Source organism: Furipterus horrens, unplaced genomic scaffold (genome assembly GCF_987537825.1).
Source record: "Furipterus horrens unplaced genomic scaffold, mFurHor1.1.pri manual_scaffold_2, whole genome shotgun sequence".
NCBI classification, from domain to species: Eukaryota; Metazoa; Chordata; class Mammalia; order Chiroptera; family Furipteridae; genus Furipterus; species Furipterus horrens.
In genome coordinates, this window is record NW_028327172.1 from 168093282 (window position 1) to 168113846 (window position 20565).

The following is a 20565-nucleotide window of genomic DNA, read 5'->3' on the forward strand; positions in this document are numbered from 1 at the left end:
AACATATTCTCAAAATCAACAGGGCTTGCGTTGTAAAACCTTTCCCACATGAAGAACCCACACACTCTATGCCTGCATGAGGCAGACCTGCTCCAGGTCAATCCCTTTTTGTTAACAATCTGACACCATACATAGTTATTAGAATACTATTTACTATATTCCCTACGTCATACTTTACATCCCCATAACTATTCTGTAACAACCAATTGTACTTCATAATTCCTTGACCTTTCTTAGTCATCCCCCTAACCCCCCTCCTATCTGTCAATCATGAAAATGTTCTCTGTATCTATGAGTCTGTTTCTGTTCTGCTTGCTTGCTTATTTTGTTTTTTGGATTGAATTGTGTGTGTGTGTTTGTATACATATGTGTATACATATATATGTATATATATGTATACACATATATATATATCCATTTTATTGTTCATATTTTTGGTCTTTTTATTCTTCTTAAAGAAGGCCTTTTAACATTTCATATAATACTGGTTTCTTGGTGGTGAGCTCCTTTAGCTTTTTCTCAACTGAGAAGATCTTTATTTGTCCTTTTCTAAATGATAGCTTTGCTGGATAAAGTTGTCTTGATTGTAGGTCCTTGCTTTTCATCACTTGAATACTTCTTGCCAGTCTCTTCTTGCCTGTAAAGTTTCTTTTGAGAAATCAGCTGATAGTCTTATGGGAGTACCATTGTAGGTAATAACTGCTTTTCTCTTGCTGTTTTAAAATTCTCTCCTTGCCTTTAACTTTTGGGAATTTAATTATAATGTGTCTTGGTGTGGTCCTCTTTGGGTTCATTTGTTTGGAACTCTCTGTGCTTCCTGGACTTGTATGTCCATTTCCTTCACCAAGTTAGGGGGATTTTCTGTTGTTTTTTTCTAAGTAAATTTTCAATTTCTTGCTCTCTCTCATCTCCATTCAGCATCTCTATTACCCAAACGTTTGTACACTTGAAATTGTCCCATAGGTTTCTTATATTATTCTCTCTCTCTCTCTTTCTCTTTTTTTGGATTCTTTTTCTTCTGCTGTTTTGGTTCGGTGTTTTTCTTCCTTATACTCCAAATCACTGGTATGATTCTCAGCTTCACCTACTCTACTATTGATTCCCTGTAAATTATTCTTCATTTCAATTAGTGTATCCTTAGTTTCTGATTAGTCCTTTTTCATGCTGTTGAGGTTCTCACTAAATTCATTGATCATCCTTATAACCAGTGTTTTGAGCACTGCATCTTGTAGATTGCTTGTCTCCACTTTGTTTACTCCATTTTTTTGAGTTTTGTTCTAATCTTTTGGGATGTGTTTCTTTGTCTCATTTTGGCAGATTCCTTTTGTTTGTTGCTATGTGTTAGGTAGAACTGCTATATCTCCCAGTGGCCCAATGTTGTAGGTGTCCTGTCAGGTCCAGTGGCACATCCTCTTTGATTACCTGAGCTGGGTACCAGAGGTGCACCCCTTGTGTGGACTGTATACAACTTCCTATTGTAGTTGAGCTTAGTTTGCTGTTTGCCTGTCCATGAGAGAGATTTATACCCAGGATGATCAGGTGCATGGACCCACCACCAAACTTTGACCACCAGAGAGTATCAGCTGTACAGGGGCCCACTCCACAGAGCAGGACTTACTTTAGCAGGTCTCTGTTGCCTGCTGAGTCCACACCCTGAGTGTGTCACTTGTGAAAGTTGTTGGGTGGTGATGCTTTGACATGGTCTGAAGCTATCCACTATGGGCTCTGGCTCTGGGGCCTCCTGGGAGGTGCAGGTCAAGGTCAGTTGCTGCCTGTGTTCTTCCTAGGGCCACCTCGCATGAGCTATAAAACTATTTGCGGATGACTGCAACTTGTGCTGGGATTAGAGTTGCCCAGGTGAGGCTAAACTGAGAACTGAGGCTGACTCTGCTTGTGCCAGGCCCGGGGCCACTTCGCAAGAGATCTGGGGCATGCTGAGGTCAGATGCTGCTTGTTTGAAAGAATTTTTAAAAGTTTGAAGCATGAGCCAAGACAGGATATTCGTATGGAAAAGTCACAGGAAACAGCTGGGGTGTGTCCAAAATTAGGGTAGGACAGGGCCTTAGGGAATTATCAGGGTGGAGCAAACAGTGTGAGCCAGGTTGATAGTGTCTCAGTTATGGCACCCACCTGCCCACTCTGTGGAGAGAAGGCTCATCAAAGAAACAATGGCCTCTGTCAGTACTTTTGTCTGGGTGAAAACTGTCCCCCAAGGTCTTGCTATGATGTGGGGCAGCTCAGTTCCCCCTACATGTCTCTGGTGCCTTTTGAGCTGCTGCCCCGACACTGGAACTTACAGGGAGTTAGTCCAAGTAAGTGTGTGTGTGGACCCTTTAAGAAGAAATCCCTGGGACTCCAGAAGCCCTCCATTTCACCAGCCACAATACCTGTTGATTTTTACAGACAGAAGTTATGGGGACTTTTCTTCCTGGCACTAGACCCCTGGGATGGAGGGCCTGGTGTGGGGCTGGGACCCCTTGCTCCTTAGGTGGGCACTCCACAGCTAAGATATCCCTGCTGATTTTTTAAAAATATGTTTTAATATGTTATTACAGTTGTCCCAATTCCTCCCTCATAGCCCCCCTCCACCCAGTACCCCCATTCCCTCCACAAGTCTCCCCAACTTAGTTCATGTCCACGAGTCATGCATATAATTTCTCTGACTACTCCACTTCCTATACTGTTCTCAACATCCCCTTGTCTATATTGTACCTACCAATTTGTGCTTCCTAATCCCCTCACCTTCCTTCTCCCTCTGATAACCTCCCAGTTGATAACCCTCCAAATGATCTCCATATCTATGATTCTGTTCCTGTTCTGCTTGTTTGCTTAGTTTGTTATTTGGATTCAATTATTGATAGTTGTGAATATATTGCCATTTTAATGTTCATCATTTTTATCTTCTTTTCCTACGTAATTCCCTTTAGAATTTCATATAATAATGGCTTGGTGATGATGAACTCCTTTGTCTGGGAAGCACTTTATCTGCCCTTCCATTCTAAATGATAGCTTGGCTGGATAGAGTAATCTTGGTTTAAGTCCTTGTTTTTCATCACTCTGAATACTTCTTGCCAGTCCCTTCTTGCCTGCAAAGTTTCTGTTCAGAAATCAGCTGACAGTCTTATGGAACTCCTTTGTAGGTAACTCTCTGCTTTTCTCTTGCTGCTTTTAAAATTCTCTATCTTTAACCTTTGGCATTTTAATTATGATGTGTCTTAGTGTGGTCCTGTTTGGGTCCATATTGTTTGGGACTCTGTGCTTTGTGGATTTATGTTTAAGTTTCTTTCACCAAATTAGGGAAGTTTTCTTTCATTATTTTTCAAATAAGTTTTCAATTTCTTGCTCTTCCTCTTCTCCTTCTGGCACCCGTATGATGTGGATGTTGGTATATATAAAGGTTCTCAGAGGCTCCTTAGCCTATGCTCATTTTTTTGAATTCTTGTTTCTTCCGCTGTTCTGATTGAATGCTTTTTTCTTCCTTGTGTTCCAAATTGTTAATTTGATTCCTGGCTTCATCTTCCCCATTGTTGATTCCCTGTAGGTTTTTTTCTTTAGTTCACTTAATGTAATTTTCATTTCTGCCTGAGTCTTTTTTATGCTATAGAAGTACCCAATGAATTCCTGGAGCATCCTAGTAACCAGTGTTTTGAACTCTGCATCTGATAAGTTGCTTATCTCTATTTCATTTAGTTCTTTTTCTGGGCCATTTTTTTCTGTTTTTTCATTTGGGCCATACTTCTTTGTCTCCTCATTTTTTCAGACTCCCTGTGTTTGTTTCTGTGTATTAGGTAGAGCTGCTTTGACTCCCTGTCTTAGTAGAGTGACCTATTATAGAAAAGTGTATCTGTTAACTTGCATGGAGTGAAGCCTTAGGTAATTGCCTGGATGGGGCAACCCATGTCACTGCTCTGTTGCTTTCTGTGAGGGAGGGCTCATAGAGGAGACAATGCTACTGCCTGGCCTCTGGAATTTTGCCCAGGAGAAAGCTCTCTCCTGACGCTTGCCCTGTTGCCAGTCGTTTCACTTTCTCCCTGTATGCCACCAGTGCCCCTCCAGCTGTTGCCCTGGTGCTGAATCCCAGAGGGGGTGGGTCTGTGTGAGTCCTAAGTCCATTGCTGTCCATTCTGTCTCTTGAGAATCCCACAGTTTTTTCCACTGCCCCATCCCCCCCTGGTTTTACAGCCAGAAGTTAGGGGGACTTATATTTCTGGCACTGGAACCCTGGGCTGGGTGGTCTGGTCTGTGGCTGGGATCCCTCACTCCAAAGGTATCCCTCCCAATTTTTATCCACCAAATGTGGATGTGGGACTGCCTGTTCCATGTTTCTGCACCTCTCCATGTCATTCCATGTCTCTGCCCCTCCTACTTGTCTGGATGAATGTGGCTTCTTTAAATCTTTGGTTGTAGGACTTGTGAATAGCTCAATTTTCTGACAATTCTGGGTGATATGTTTTGTAGTCTAGTTGAATTTTTTTCTCTAGTTGTGCAAGGAGGCAAGCAAAATGTCCCCCTCCTGATTTTTATCCACCACATGTGTATGTGGGACCAGCCTGTTCCACATCTTGCCACTGTTACCAGTCTTAATGTCATTTCTTCTTTAATTCTGTAGTTGTTGGACTTCCATTCAGCCAGATTTTAGGTGGTTCTGAATGATGTTTTTTTTTTTTTTTCTTTCTGTAGTTTAGTTGTAATTTTGATGTGGTTGTTGGAGGAGGCGAGTATCGCATTTACCTACATTGCCATCTTGACTGGTATACACATTGAAATTTTAAGGGGAAAAATACTAAGCCATGACATAGTATAATCAAAATTATATAAAATACAAAGACAATAGTTTCTTTCCAAAAGTTAATTTAAAGGTGACATTCACGTACATCTCACGCATTGTGATAAATTATGCAAATATTTCAGCTTTGAACAATCATATCACCAAAAAGTGTTCAAACAAAAACCCATTAATATTTGTAACCACTTTTTTGATTCTTGGGATATTATTAGAAAGAAACATTGTTTCCTACTATCCTTTAAATATTCAGATATTTTTCTCCCAACCCAGGTTGAAAAACCTTACTGTCAAGTAATAAAATGTCCATAGGGTTGCTTTAACTCACAAAGAACTGAAACAGAATTGCCAACCCCACATAACTATAAAAAGGCCCAAAGTCAAAATTGATCAGCTAGGCCAGACTTCATGGCCACTTGCATTAGGGGTTCAAGGAAGATGCAGTACTTTTCCTCTTTCCTGCTTAATTCCATCCCCCCACCCCCAGGTGATTTTACCAAGATCAAAATTAGGGTGCATAGTTGAGTTCTTCTCTGGCTGATACTATAAAATGGTTTTGAGCAGTCTGGATCTGGTGATTATTTTAAAGCTAGCTCTTCTTCTCAGGGTTACTTCTGTACCCATAGCTGTTTTCATCTGGAACTCCCTTAACCTCAGTGAACGCAACCCACTCTCTTGGCCTTTATTTCTTCTTAGCTTTTAGGAAATAAAGATATCCACTTTGGATCATTGTCTTCAGAGGCCTCCTTAAACTTCTAGATTTTTTGTACAGTATCTAAAATGGCTTCCCCATAAGGGCTCACTCTTTTATGTTTGACAAACATCTGGTCCTTCATAAACGCTCAAGCAATTTTAGTCAAAATAAATGCCAAGAATGCAGATAAGTCTAAAACTATTAGCAATTATTCTCCCTTCATCAGCCAAAGCAACTTACCAGTTGTTTCAGGTTCCAGGTTACCTGTGTGATTCAAACCCCAGTTTCCAGAACTGCAGATACATATCAAACTCACCAAACTAGATTTCATGAGAAATAAGTACCCTTTCCTTCTCTCCGTATGGCATATTTGCATATATTTTTTCATAAAATGCATTTTCAAATTTATACAAATTCTGAACAGATCCATTACCATTATGTTACCATATGATGCAAGAGTGAAAGCAGTGTAGCATGTATATATATGCTAATTAAGTTTCTATTGTAAATGGAGTGGGTGTTTACATTTTTGCCTAACAAAATGGGGATTCATCTGTAACAGAAATTGGTGAGGAAAGAACTTACACAGAAATAAAATCTTTAGTTTTATGACTAGGTGTTATTTCTTCATTCTAAAGATGATATCTATATTCCTACATATTTTATTATATTTTACATACTTACATTAAGAAATATGTGCATAACTAGTTGGGTTGAATTAACTCAGTATATACTTAAATGTTTTTATATGTTTTATTTAACCCAATATATCCAAAATACTATCATTTCAACATTGAATCAATATTTTAAAGATTATTAAGGAAATATTTACATTTATTTGTACTAAGTTTTTAAAACCCTGAATGTATTTTACACTTACAGCGCATCTTGATTCAGGTTAGTTACATCTTGTGTACTCGGTAGCCACATGTGGCTAAATGCCGCCATATTGGACAGCACAGGTCTAGATCCTGAATGAAGGTATTAAATGAGATCATAATTTCAGCTCAGACCTCTGTTAAGGTCCTTTCCTTCCTCATATTTTCCCTGCTATCACTACCACCACCACTGCCACCACAGTTTAGAAATGTAGTTCTCTCTCAGGCTAGTCTCTCCAGCTAAGTAGAAACCATGCCTTGGACATTTCTGCAATCTCTCTCCCATCTGCTACTCTCCCTTATATCCCCTTCATTTCATAAATGGGAAAACTGGTGCCCAGAGAGATTGGTGATTGGTCCAAAGTCACACAGTAGCTAGAATCTAAATTCACTCTTACAGATGACTAGAACAGAGCTCTTCGGACTCCTTAAGCACTCAACCATTTCCCTCTCCCTATTTCTGCCTTAGGGCTCAGTTACTCTCCCTTTTCATTTGTTCAATTGAATTTATTGGGGGTTACATTAGTTCATAAAATTATAGGTTTAAGGTGTATAATTCTATAAATAGCATCTGTATGTTGTATTGTGTGTTCACCACCCCAAGTAATGTCTCTTACCATCACCATTTATCCCCATTTTACTCTTTCCTGCCTCCCCCCACTACCATTTACCCCTAATAATGACCATACTGATGTGTATGAAATTTTTTTCTTTATCCCTTCACCTTTTCCACCCATCCCCCCTACTTCCACCCCTCTGACAGTTATGAGTCTGTTTCTATTTTGTTTGTTAGTTTATTTTGTTCATTAGATTCCACATATAAGTGAACTCATAGGTAGGTATTTATCTTTCTCTGACTGGTTTGTTTCACTTAGCATAATGTTCTCCAGGTCCATCCATGCTATCACAAAAGGTAAGATTTCCTTCTTTTTTATGGCTGAGTAGTATTCCATTGTAAAAATGTACCACACCTTTTTTATCCACTCCTTTGTTGATGAGTAACTGAGCTGCTTAAAAATCTTAGCTATTGTGAATAATGCAACAGTGAACATAGGGGTGCATATATTCTTTCAAATTCATGGTTTGGGTTTCTTCAGATAAATTCCCATGGGTGAATTCTCTGGATCATGAGGCAGTACAATTTTAATTTTTTGGAGTTACTCCATAATACTTTCTACAGTGGCTGCACCAATTGCATTTCCTAATATCCATATCCTCACCAACACTTGCTGTTCTTTGATTTATTGATAATAGTCATTCTGATAGGTGTGAGGTGATACTTCATTCTGGCTCTTTTAAAAAGGATATTTTATTGATTATGTTGTTAAGTAGTCCCAATTTTTCCCCTTTGCTCCCCTCTACCCATTACTCTCCTTCCCCCAGCAATCCCACCCCCCACCCCCTTTAGTTCATGTCCATGGGTTGTGCATATAAGTTCTTTGGCTTCACCCTTTCCTATATTATTCTTAACTTCCCCCTGTCTATTTTGTACCAACCAGTTATGCTTCTTAATCCCTGCACCATTTCCCCGTTTCTCCCTCTTTGCCCTCCCAGCTGATAATCCTACAAATGATCCCCATACCTATGATTCCATTCCTATTCTGGTAGGCTTAGTTGGATTTTGTTTTTATTTTTAGATTCAGTTGTTGATAGTTGTGAGTTTGTTGTCATTTTAGTGTTCATAGTTTGATCTTCTTTTTCTTAAATAAGTCCCTTTATCATTTCATATAATAATGGCTTGGTGATAATGAACTCTTTTAGCTTTACCTTGTCTGGGAAGCACTTTATCTGCTCTTCCATTCTAAATGATAGCTTTGCTGGATAAAGTAATCTTGCTGTAGCTCCTGGCTTTTCAACATCTTGAATACTTCTTGCCAGTCCCTTCTTGCCTGCAAAGTTTCTTTTGAGAAATCAGCTGATAGTTGTACAGGCACCCCTTTGTAGGTAACTCTCTGTTTTTATCTTGCTGCTTTTAAGATTCTCTCTTGATCTTTCACCTTAGGCATTTTCATTTATGATGTGTCTTGGTGTGGTCCTCTTTGGGTCTAGCTTGTTTGGAACTCTCTGTGCTTCCTGGACTTGTATGTCTATTTTCTTTTCCAAATTTGGGAAGTTTTCTTCCATTATTTTTTCACAGTTTTCAATTTCTTGCTTTTCCTCCTCTCCTTTGGGCACCCCTATGATTCAGATGTTGGCATGTTTAAAGTTGTCCCAGAGGTTCCTAAGCCTCTCCTCACTCTTTTCAATTTTTGTTTCCTCATTCTGTACTGGTTAACTGTTTGTTTCTTCCTTATATTTTAAACCATTGATTTAAACCCCGGTTTCCTTCCCTTCACCATTGGTTTTGTGTGGATTTTCCTTCGTTTCATTTAGCATAGCCTTCACTTCTTCCCTTATGCGTTTGCCATACTCAAGCATATCTGTCAAGCCTGTGAGCATCTTTATCACCAGTGTTTTGAATTCTGCATTTGTTAGGTTGGCTATCTCCTCATTGCTTAGTTCTCCCACTGGAACCTTGATCTGTTCCCTGTTTTGGGCCATACTTATCTGTCTCCCCATCTTGACAGACTCCTGTGTTTGTTTACCTCTATGTCTTAGGTAGAGCTGTTGTACCTGTTTCGTTGTAAGGGGTGGAGCCTTAGGTGTTCCTCAGTACAGGGCTCCCAGTTTCACCACGTTGTGGCACTGTATGTGGGGGAGGCGTCAGAGAGGGAATAATGCCACTTTCTCAGCACTTGCCCCTTTTCCAGGCACTTCTACCACTTTTGTATGGGACTGATGCCTCTCTAGCTGTTGCCCTGGCAATTGTTCCCAGAGTGGGTGGGTCTGCAGACATTCTAGGACTGTGGGAGCCCTTTCAAGAAGTGGACTCCACTGAACACTGGCAGTTTCTTCCTCTGCCCCAATCCCCACTGGTTTGCACAGTCAGAAGCAATGAGACTTTATCTTCCCTGGCGCCAGGACTATGAGCTTTGTGGTCTTGTCAGGAGCTGGGAACACTCCCCAGGTATTCCTCCCCACTTTTAAAATGTGTGACTGTGTTTTCCACCAGCCTGCCACTGCCAGTGCCACCACATTGCATCCTCCCCACCCGGGCTCTGCCCTTCTTACCTGTTTGGATGAGTATTTCTTTTTTATATCTTTGTTTGTTGGGCTTCCATGCAGCTTGATTTTCTGGAATTTCTGGTTGTCTCTAGTTTTGAGGAAGTTGTATTCCTTCTTAGTTGTGGTGGAGACCCAGCATGTCTGTGTAGGCCTCCTTCTTGGCTGAAAGTCTCATTGTGGTTTTAATTTGCACTTCTCTGATGTTTAGTGACGTTGAGCATCTTTTTATATGTCAAGGCAAATAAAGGAAAAAATAAGCAAATGAGACTACATCAAACTAAAAACTTTTTGCACAGCAAAGACCATCAACAAAATAAAAGGACATCCCACCGAATGGGATAACATACTTACCGATACATCTGATAAGGGGTTAATATCCAAGATTTATTAAAAATTTACAAAACTCAACACCAAAAACAAATAACGCAATAAAGAAATCAGCAAAGGAACTGAATAGACACTTCTTCAAAGAGAATTCAGTGTTTACTTTAAAATGTAGATTAAATAAATACAAAGAATATCTAAAAATAAAAGTCGTTGATTACAAAAAATAATCAATTCAACAAATGTAGTTTACATGTGAAACTCTTGTACCTGGTAGCTTTGAAAAGTTTACAACTCTTTCCAATGTCCATTTCTATAAAACTGTTGTTATTGGAGTGTGATTCTGAATAAGTCAGGGAGTTTCACTTTCATCATGATGAGGTGATGAATTTGACAAAGCATCTCTACCTTTGAAAAGCAACTATAAAGTCGGACAAAATTCTTTTAAAATACGTTTTAGCACTCTGGAAATCTACCGAAGACCTACAACAAGCTAAGAAGTGTTTATTTGTGAAAACCTCTGAAGTTTGGGTAAAAATGGTGTGAGTCTCTGCTGCTGTGGTCCCACAACCCATGCCAGGGCTTGTTACCATTGCCAGAGGAGACCCACTTTACTTGATGCATTCTAACTGAGAATGGTGATCTCCATGGTAAGCAAACAGAGTTTGATAGCCTGAGGTTGTCCTGTTTGAAGCAAACAACAGATAGAGTAGCTAGCTATTTCACTGGCAGTATTGGAAGGTCAGATGCCATCTGGATTTGATAACACTTTACATACTCCAGATTTACCAGAGGAATGAAGAACAGAAACTGAAGCTTGTTCAGGCCATTCACAAACCCATGGTTACCAAAGACTACATATATGCACAAGAAAAATCAGAAAGGCCCACGAGAAAGCAAAACCAGGGAAGACCTGAAAATGACCTGAACATTAGATGTACTTGCCAGTCCACACTCAGACCCATCAGCAGCGTGGAGGGCCTGGCTGATGGGATAGCAATACTTACTATAAATCAGACAAAATTAGACTTTAAAGCCAAGGCTATAATAAAAGACAAAGAAGGACACTACATAACGATAAAGACATTAATCCAAAAAAAGGATATAACTCTTGTAAATATTTATGCACCAAGCATAGGAGCACATAACTATATAAAACAATCTTGATGATATAAAGGCAGAGATTGTCAGTAATACAATCACATTAGGAGATTAGAAAACTCCATTTATGTAAATGGATAGATCTTCTAGACAGAAAATCAACAAAGAAACAGTGACTTAAAGGACATGTTAGACAACATAGACTTCATTGATATTTTCAGAGCATTTCACCCCAAAGGATCAGAATATATACATTTTTCAATTTCATATTAAGCAGCTTCTAAGGTAGACTAAATGTTAAGACAAAAAAGAAATCTCAAGAAATTTAAAAAGATTAAAATCATATCAAGCATCATCTCCAACTACAATGGTATGAAACTAGAAACCTATTACAAGAAAAAACTTAAAAACACAAAACACATGGAGGCTAAATAACATGTTACTAAACAAACAAACAAAAAATGGTTAACAGTGAGATCAAGAAAGAAATAAAGCCCTGGCTGCTGTGGCTCAGTGGATTGAATGTCAGCCTGTGAACCAAGTGTTGCTGATTCAGTTCTCAGTAAGGGCACATTACTAGGTTGCACATCAGGTCCCCAGTTGGGGGGTACGTGAGAGGCAACCACCCAGTGATGTTTCTCTCCCTCTCTTTCTCCTTTCATCTCTCTCTAAAAATAAATAAATAAATAAATAAATAAACAAGTAGATTTTTTTTTTAAAAAGGAAAGAAATAAAAAGATACTTTAAGACAAATGAAAAAGAACACACAGTAACACAATATCTATAGGACACAGCAAAAGCTGTCCTAAGAGGGAAATTTATAGCAATACAGGCCTATCTCAAGAAGCAAAAAAAAAAAAACGAAGAAAAGAATTCAAATAAACATTCTAATCTGACATCTAATGAAAGTAGAAAAAGAACAACAAAGCCCAAAGTGAGTAGAAGAATGGAAGTAACAAAGAGCAGAAAGAAATGAAATAGAGTTTTAAAAAAATACACAAAAGATCAATAAAATCAAGAGCTGGTTCTTGGGAAAGATAAATAAGAATGATAAACCTTTAACCAGACTGATCAAGAAAATAAAAAAAAATAACCCAAATAAATAAAATCACAAATGATAGAGAAGTAACGAGTAACACTAGAGATATACAAAGTATTATAAGAAAATATTATATCAACTATATGCCAACAAATTAGAAAATCTGGAAGAAACAAATAAATTCCTAGAAATATACAGTCTTCTAAAACTGAACCAAGAAGAAACAGATAACCAGAACACATCAATTACAACTTATCAAAACAAAAAATAATCAAATATCCCAGCAAACAAAATTCTTGGACTAAAAGTCACAGGTGAATTTTACCAAATATTTAAAGAAGAACTGATCCATCCTTCTCACACTATTCTAAAAAAATCAACAGGAGGAAAGACTCCCAAACTCATTTAATGAAGCTAGCATTATCCTAGTTCCAAAACCAGGTAATTATACAACAAAGAAAGAAAATTATAGGCCACTATCAGTGAGAAACATAAATGTTAAAGTCTTCAACAAAATATTAGCAAACTGAATCCAGCAACATATTAAAAAGATAATACACCTGGGAATCTGGTCAAGGTGGTAGTGTAGGAAGACATGGCTTGCCTCTTCCCACAACCACATAAAAATTATAACTAAAATATAGAAAAACCATCAGCCAGAACTGTCAGAAATCGAGTTGAATGGAAGTCTGATAACTATGGAATTAAAGAAACCACATTCACCAAGATGAATAGTGGGGTGCAGATGCAGAACTGGTTGGTCTCTCACCCACGTGTAGTGGATAAAAATTTGGAAGGGATTTCTCAGGAGTGAGAAGTCTCAGCCTCACACCAGGTCTCCCAGCCCAGGGTTCCAGTGTCAGGAAGTAAGTCCTCACAACTTCTGGCTAGAAAAACCAGTGGGGATTGAGTCGGTGGAGGAAACTTCTGGAGCCCTAAGCAGTTCCTCTTAAAAAACTTACTCCTTCTAACTAAAGCACTGAGGTAGCAACTTGAAAGGCATCAGTGATATAGAGAGAAACCAAAGTGTCTGGCATCAAGGCAGAGGCTATTGTCTTTTTTATAAACGCTCCCCTGACAGAGCCAATGGCTGGTGCCATATCTGAGACTCCATCAACCTGGCTAAGACTGTTTGCCTCACCTTGGAGGTTGCCCAGAGACTCCACCCCACCCAACTTATGGGCCCACCCAAGCTGCCTTTCCATATGAATGGCTGGTCTTGGCTCATGCTTCACAACTTCCTAAATCATTTCAAACAAGCAATAGCTGGCCTCAGTGAGCTCCAGGCCTGGCACTAGCAGCAACCAACTTAGACTCATAGCTTGGCTTTGCCTGGGAATCTCCAAGCCCAGCACAAGCAGCAGCCATCTCAGAATGCTTTATAGCTCAGGCAGGGTGCCCTGGGCAAAACACAAATGGGGGCTGACCTTAGCCTGCACCACCCAAAAAAACCCAGGGTCAGCACACCCAATGGACAGCAAGAGACCACTCTGGAGAACCACCACCCTACCCCTGCACAGCTGATCCTCCGCAGAGGGCATAGGTTGTTGGTCAGTGGTCACAGCCAATCCTTGAAGCTGACTGGCTGGGTAAGTCCTTCCCATTGATGTGCCAACAGCAACCAAGGCTCAACTATAAGAGGAGGGTGTACTCAGCCCACATGAAGGGCACACCTCGAGTACCCAGCTTGGGTTATAGGAGAGGCTGTGTTACTGCATCCTCAAGACACCTACTACATTAGGCCATGCTACCAAGACATGGAATCAAAGCAGCTCTACTCAATACACAGAAACAAACACAGGGAGGCCTCCAAGTTGAGGAGGCAAAGAAATATAGCTCATATGAAGGACAGAACAACACCCCAGAAAAAGAACTGAATGGAATGGAGATAGCCAACTGAGCAGAAGCAGAGTTCAAAACACTGGTGATAAGGATGCTCAGAGAAATGATTGAGTATGGTGATAAAATAAAAGAAGAAGTGAAAGTTATACAAAGTGAAATAAAGAAAACTATACAGGGAGCCAACAATGATGGGAAGGAAATCAGGATTCAAATCAATGATTTGGAACTAAAAGAAGAAATAAACATTCACTTGGAACAAAAAGAGGAAACAAGAATTGAAAAAAAATGAGGAGAGGGTTAGGAACTTCTGAGACAACTCTAAATACACCAACATTCGAATCATAAGGGTGCCAGAAAGGAGAAGAGGAAGAGCAAGAGATTGAAAACTTATTTGAAAAAATAATGAATGAAAAGTAATGAAGAAAATAGACATGCAAGTTCAGGAAGCACAGAGAGTCCAAAACAAGATGGATGCAAAGAGGCCCACTTCAAGACACAGCATAATTAGGTTAAATATAATGAGAGAATCTTAAAAGAAGCAAGAGAAAAACAGTTAATTGCCTACAGGGGAGCCCCCATAGTTGTCAGCTGATTTCTCAAAAGACACTTTGCAGGCTAGGAGGGGTTGGCAAGAAATATTCAAGGTGATGAAAAGCAAGAACCTGCAATTAAGTGAAGCTATCATTTAGAATCAAAGGATAAAGAGCTTCACAGACAAGAAGAAGCTAAAAGAATTCATCACCACCAAACTATTATTATATGAAATGTGAAAGGGTCTTCTTTAAGAAGAAGATCAAAAATATTGATAATAAAATGGTAATAAATACATATCTATCAACAATTGAATCTAAAAAACAAAATAAACAGAACAGAAACAATATGTAGATAGACAGAATGTTTTGATGGTTGCCAGAGGGGATGGAGGTTGGGGTGATGGGTGGAAAAGGTGAAAGGATTAAGAAGTACAAATTGATAGTTACAGAATAGTCATGGGGCTGTTATAGAAAAAGAGTAGTCAAAGAACATAATGCAGGACTCATGGTCATGGACAACAGTGTGGAGATTGCCTGGGGGAGTTGAAGGGGCTGATTGGAGGGGACAACGGTAGAAAAATTGGGGCAACTGTAATAGCATAAACAATAAAATATAACTTAAAAAAGCCTTCTGGATATGATTGGATTATGGTAAATGCAGTTCAATTTGAGGAAAACAGATATCTTAACGACATGGAATCATTCTATCTGTGAATATGGTTTATCTCTCCATTTAGTTGTCTTCTTTAATTTCTCTCAAAAATATCTTACCAATTCGGTTAGAGTTACTTCTGAGTATTTTTATTTTTATGGCACTTAAAATAATACTAATTTTAAATCCCTTTCTTGTTATTTTACTATTAGAGTTGAATTTGGTATACTTACCTTATATTGTGTAACCTTAATAGGATCATCTATTAGTTTTTGCTGATATTGAAGTTTATCTAGCAATTATGCAAAGGTCACATAAAGGCCATTTTATTTTTTCTTATTTTCTTTAACCTCTCTCTCTCATATCTTTTTATTTTTTGCCTTCTAATGTTTAAGTAAATTCATGTTAAAACACAAGCAAAAACATCTATAGGTGCAGCAATTTAAGAGATCACACATGGTAAAGATAACAGACTTATAAAAATATTTTATAAAAGTCAGTAAACAAGCAGCTACAATCTAAAAGAAAAAAAAAACCTGAGGAGGGAGAAGAATCTCATTTACAGAGATACCACCTTATAATATTTAATATGTCTAGTTTTTTTTTTAGGTATATTTTATTGATTATATTGTCACAATAGTTCCATTTTTTCCCCCTTTGCTCCCCTCTGCCCAGCACACCCATCCCCCAGCAATCCCCCCCCACCAGTCCATGCCCATGGGTCACTGATACAAGCTCTCTGGTTTTTCCCTTTCCTATACTACTATTTTTAAAAAATTAATTAATTAATTAATTGATTTTTTATAACACTCCCCCCTCTCATACTTGAGATCCTTTATAATCTTATAGAGGACAATGGGCGACGGTCTCATGCTCCTCTAGCTGCTTCAAGCTGGACATGGCCGTCGTCCTACCAACCCTTGGGTCCAGAAATCCCTATTAAGAGTGGGGGTGGCCTTCCCACATGGGGAAGGATTGTGCAGACTCTAGGTCGGTTGGCTGTCCCCGGAGAACAGCATGCTTGGCTTAACAGGCTGGCATCCTTGTTGTATTCTGGGGGCAACAGATTTGGCAACAGGGTTAAAAGGCATCATTCAATCCCTAACCACTAGATGAGAAAAGACAGGGATTAATTTTTCAATGCCCCACATTAGGGGAAAAAGAAGGGCTTCTTTGGAGAAAGGTGTGCCAGGGACATCATACCTGTCCAAAACCCTTTTGTCCACTATACTCAGCTTGGGCTGAGAGAACTATTTTAGGTTTCCCCCCTGTCAGACCTCTGGGCCCTTTCTGTCCAAGCCATTAGGATAGAGAAGAGAAACCCGTTTTAAGGTGAAGCCCACAGACCACCTTATTCTTCACCAACCCAGCCACTTAGTTCAGTCAAACCGTTGAGTCTCAGGAGGCAGCGCTGCAGACAGGATTAAGTGAGGCCTATATGTACAGATAATCACTCAGGTAATGAGATCCTAGGCTTATGTCCTTTGAATAAGAAAACACATGTTAATTTATGCAACATAACCCACAAACCAGTCTCTAAATCTGTAAGACTGTCTTATTGGAAAGACACCCAGTTGCAAGGCATTTGACATTCTTCTTGCCTGTAAATTAAGCACTTTTGATGATGACACAGACCTAGTTTAACTTACAAATGAAAGGAAACCTTAAATGAAAAGAAACTTTGAAGATGGTTAGCTGCACTACTTTATAGTCTACCACTGAGCATTGTGATTGTCTTTGGATCATGATTTTTCTCCCTAAGATTACCCTCCTTGTCATTAAAGGGACTGCATTAGGTCCAATTTTAATTTATCCTGTTCATTTGCATAAACACAACAAGAGCAGCAAATGATCACTTATGATCTTCAAGTCTGCTTTGCTGGGACTTACACAAGGAACATTTAGGGTGACCTTCAGCCTGCCCTTCAGGGCACAGAAACTGAGCCACATACCTACTATTCATCCTTTCCTGTAAACACCTGTCCTTTCCAAGACCTTCTGGTTTTCCATTGTGCCTTAAGGTCTCTTCTAGCCATCTTTTAGGAAAGTAACCTTCATTCCTTCCCTGCAAAGATTGCCATGGACCGCACATCCAACCTGGGTACCAGGCCTTTTTTCTCATGGGCTTTTATTACCTTCTAAGGTCAACCTTAGTTCCTCAGGGCTTTTTGGTAACAACCAGAGCCCAAGCATGTCTCCTTTAGGTATGACATTTCAGTCAAAGCCTTGGTCAACAAAACCTCTATTAACAACTGGTCTTATTAGTTTCATGCAAAGAACCTTATGTCATTACTTACTTTTTCAGGATGCCAAATTCTGGAGGGATAAGGTAGGGAGAAAAATATACAGTGTGAAGGAAAATCCTTGTCCTTCTAATATTCACTAAAATTGCATTTCCATTCTTTATATTTTCTTTTTTCCCCCTATTAACGTTTTTTGTTTGTTTCTTTTTCTATTATATTTGTACCACTTCCTTTTTTCCCTATTGCTTCCCTGCACCCAGCAAGAGAGAGGCAGAGAATTGCCTACAGGGGTGTGCCTATAGGGCTATCAGCTGATTTCTCAGAGGACACTTTGCAGGCAGGAAGGGACTGACAAGCAGTACTCAATGTGATGAAAGGCAACCTGCAACCATGACTACTCTATCCAGCAAGGCTATCATTTGGGATGGAAGGGCAGATGAAGTGGTTTCCAGACAAGGTAGAGCTAAAGGAGTTCACCATCACCAAGCCATTATTATATGAAATGTCAAAGGGACTTACTTAAGAAAAAGAAGATCAACACTATGAACACTAAAATGACAACAAACTCACAACTATCAACACCTGAATCTAAAAAATAAAAACAAAATTTAACTAAGCAAACCAGAATGAGAACAGAAGATAGGTATGGGGATCATTTGGAGGGTTATTAGCCGGGAGGAGGGAGGGGGAGAAATTGTGATATAGTGCAGGGATTAAGAAGCATAATTGATTGGTACAAAATAGACAGGGGGAAGTTCAGAGTAATATAAGAAAGGTTGAAGCCAAAGAACTTATATGCATGACCCATGGACATGAACTAAGGGGGGTGGAATTGCTGGAGGGAACGGGGATACTGGGTAGAGGGGAGCAAAGAGGAAAAAAAATTGGAACTACTGTAACAACATAATTAATAAAATGTACTTAAAATATACTACATATATATAATTTCACACACACACACACACACACACACACACAGGAATATTATTCAGCCCTGAAAAAGAAATCTTGCCTTTTGTAACAATATGCATGAAATTTCAGAACATAGTACTAAAAGAAATGAGTCAGAGAAAGATAAATACTATAAGATCTCACTTATATGTGCAACCCAAAAATAATAAACAACTGAACTCACAGATAACAGAGGAAAGATTGGTGGTTGCCTGAGGCAGGGGAGGAGGGAATGAGTGAAATAGATAAAGGTGGTCCAAGGTACTAACTTCCAGTTATAGGATCAGTAAGTCATGGGGATATAATATATAATATGATGATGATACTTAACAATACCATATCATATACTTGAAACAATACTGTATCATATACTTGAAAGTTGCTAAGAGGGTAGATTTTAAAAGTTATCATCACAAGAAAAAAATACGTACTTCTGTGTGATAGCTGGTATTAACTAGACTTATTGTGGTGGTCAGTTCACAATACTTTTAAATATTGAATCATTATGTTGTATACCTCCAACTAATATAGTCCTTTATGTTACTTATACTTCAGTAAAAAAAAAAAAAAAGAGTGAAATTATAATACAGTTATACCTATAGTGAAGAAATAAGCATTTATAATTATTACTTTGATTTGAAACTCAATCCTTAACCGATATCTGTTATTATATATGTATACGTTTATATATAATAGAATATAGAACATTTATGATAAAAACCAAATATATGACATGCATGTTTGAATAGGATACAAAATACATGTTTAAAGATGTTTATATATTACATAAGTATGTGATAGAAATATCATATGTATTATAAAGCTATATGTAAATATATAGGATAAATATACAAATATACATGTATGGTATATACATACAGAAATGTACATGTCATATGTGATAAAATAAAATACTGAACTGATTTGTAGAAACTCTGTGTGAGCAAACTTCTGCTATTAGGTTCAACTGTTGTAGCAGGGACAAGGTATGAATTTTTCAGATTGTTTTCTAAGTAATAAAGTTTATTTCCTATATTAGCAATACTATTTAAAATGAAGGTAATAATATTTCTGGAATAGAAATATAGTAACTTTAAATATAAACAATAACATTTCATTTCAATAGTTTTTTGTTGTTCACAAGAAAATACAATACTGAAGACTTTACCAACAATTATTAATAATAAAATAAATTAGTTCTAGTACATTGCACAATTCCTTTGCCAGTAGGTCATGAATAAGTGTAACCTACAACTTCAATACTATTTTCAATAATGTTTACATATTTTCTACACAACTGATGCCTATTTCATCCTCACATAGACAAATATGTCCAAGACCAACCACTGCCAAATAGCTCTTTCTTATTTTCCAGCTGAAATGTGATAAAATGCATACAATTTCAGGGTAACTTCAGGAATGTTAAGAAATGTTTTGTTCTCTAAGGAAAAGATTTATTACTTTCTTGGTATGAATTTTGCCTCCAGTGGATTCATTTTTCTAACAACATTTTGAGACCAAAAGCTTTTCAGCAGATTGTTTTTCTCGAATAAAGCTCTACTCACATATTTGTGTTTGGTCTCCACTGGTATTTCTTAGCAGGAAAAGGTGATTTGGAAGTTTCTAATCACCAGTGGCTATTTGCCTCATTTGGCTAACTCATCTTCCTCTGACCAAAGTAAGAAGCTTCAAATGCCTGAGGGCTGGCAGCAGAAAAAGGTGCATAGATGAGATCCAAGATCAACTTAAAATACGTTGCACCACATGTTACTTTATCACATTATTCTGGATTTGGCTGTGCTGTGAATCAGTTGGGTACATAGTCTTAGTACCCAAGTACTAAGTTGGATAACCCTTCGTGTGCCTATGGAAAAGAGTAGAGGCGGCCAGCCTATGAAAGAATGATCATTGCAGCTTTCCTTCCTTTAAGTTGCCTCCTCTCTTGGTCATCACCTGCCATGGACTTGCACAGAAAAATACTACTTTATACAGGGATGATGTCTGTTGACGGCAGAAAAAAATTATTGCATCTACTGCCACAGGGACTGTGTTTTATTTTTAAAAGTTGTAGAGCAACTTTGGGGTAGTACAACAAATGCCCCAGGACAAAATGACAAAACCAAAAGTGAAGAATCATATTATGCCTGTACACAATGTGAGACAGGACCTTGACATATTTTGTGTGTGTGTGTGATATTTATTCCGACAGGTAAGACTCTCCTAAAGTCAGTGGTATTCATTTTAAACTATAACAGTGATATCTTAACAGTGTTCAAATGTCAAAGGATATAACTTTTTAAATACATTATTATCCTGAAGGTGTATTGAAGGTGAATAAATGAAGAACCATCTGAATAACAAAACTTCTAAGGCAGGAGCCTGACCTCTTAGATAATACAATTTGACCCTTTAGATTTGGA